Raw genomic sequence first — 1,741 nt, 5'->3', positions numbered from 1 at the left:
GGTGATATTAGGTTACATTATTTGTGCTCACATTAGGTTATGTAACGTGACGTAGGAAGAGGTTAGTTTGGGTTAAGTGAGGTTAAATGTGGTTATATGTTGTTAGGAGAGGTTAGGTGAGGATAGATGATACTATTGATGGTTAGGTGCGGTTAGTTGATTTAAGTTAAGGTTAGGTGTGGTTAGTTGAGGGGTTAAGTGAGGTTTGGTGAAATTAAGTGTGTTAGGTGTGGTTAAGTTATGTTTGATGAGGTTAGGAGTGGTTTAGGTGAGGTTAGGTGAGGTTACCTATGGGTAGGTATGAATAAGTAATGTTAAATGAGGTTAGTTGAGTTTACCTTTGGTTAGTCGAGGTTACATGCGGTTGGGAGTGGTTATATGGTGAGGTTTGGTGAGGTAAGCTGTGTCTAGGTGAAGTCAAGAGAAGTTATGTAAGGTTACTTATAATTATGTAAGGTTAGGTGCTGTTAGCTAATGTTATGTGAGGTTAGGTGTGCTGAAGTTAGTTTACTAAAGGCTACCTGAGGTTAAGAGAAGGTAAGGTGAGGTTAATGATTAGATGTGGTTAGGTGTGGTTAGGAGAGTTTAGGTGAGGGTTAGGAGAGATTAAGTGTAGTTTGGTATCTTTAGGTGAGGTTAGGTCAGATTAGCTGTGGTTAGCAGCTGAGATTAAGTGAGGTTGTGTGTTGTTTGGTGGGAATGAATGAGGTTAGGAAAGGTAATATGAGGTTAAGTAAGGTTAGATGAGGTTACCTGTGGTTAAGAGTGAGGTTATATGGTGTTAGGTGTGTTGTTAAGTGAGGTTAGATGAGGTAAGGTGAGGATTAAGTGTAATTAATTGAGGTTATATGACTTAGGTGAGGTTAGATGAAATTAGGAGAGGTTGAGGTGATATTTGGTGTGGTTAGGTGAGGTTATGTAAGGTTGGTAGGGTTAGCTATGGTTAGATGTAGTTAGGTGAGGATCAGTTGGGTTACCGTGAGGTTAGGTGAGGCTATGTGTGATTACGTAAAGTTGGGTGAGATTGGCCAAGGTTACTAAAAGTTAGGTAGGATTTAGTGAGGTGTGTTAGAAGAGGTTAGGTAATATTAGGTGTTTTTAGGAGAAGTTAGCTGAGGTTAGGTAAGGTTAGAAGATTAGGTGAGGGTTGGTGAGGTTTGATAAGGTCATGTGCGATTAAGTGAGATTAGTAGAAATTAAGGTAGGATTAGGTGATTGAGGCTAAGTGGGAGAAATTAAGTTGAGGTGAGGGTTGGTCAGATTTTGAGATGGTAGGTGAGTTTATCTGAGTTTACATGAGCTTATGTGACGTTGAATGACATAAAGTGTGCTTGGGTGAGGCTAAGTGAGACTATGTTTGCCTAGGTGAGGTTGTTTGAGGTTAGGTGGGGGTCAGGTGAGCTTGGGTTAGGTGAGGTAAGGTTAGGTAAGATTATGTGTGGTTAGGTGAGGTTAGGTGAGGGTAGGTTAGGTTAGATTAGTTAGGTTAGGTGAATTTAGGTGTAATTAGATGATAATAGGTGTGCTTAAGTGAAAGTTGGGGAGGTTAGGGCAAGTTTTGCTTGAGTGAAGTTAGATGAGGTTAGGTATAGTTAATTGTAGTTAAAATTTGGTGAGGTTAGGTGTGGTTATTTGTCGTTATGAGAGGTTACGTGAGGTTAGTTGAGATAATGTGAGGTTATGTGAGGTTAAGTACTGTTATGTAAAGATATGTGAGATTAGGTGAGGTTAGGTAATGTTA

The sequence above is a fragment of the Scylla paramamosain genome, chromosome 48 (assembly GCF_035594125.1).
Source record: "Scylla paramamosain isolate STU-SP2022 chromosome 48, ASM3559412v1, whole genome shotgun sequence".
Classification (NCBI taxonomy): Eukaryota; Metazoa; Arthropoda; class Malacostraca; order Decapoda; family Portunidae; genus Scylla; species Scylla paramamosain.
The sequence above is the reverse complement of the archived record's forward strand: the minus strand, read 5'-3'. Positions refer to the sequence as shown.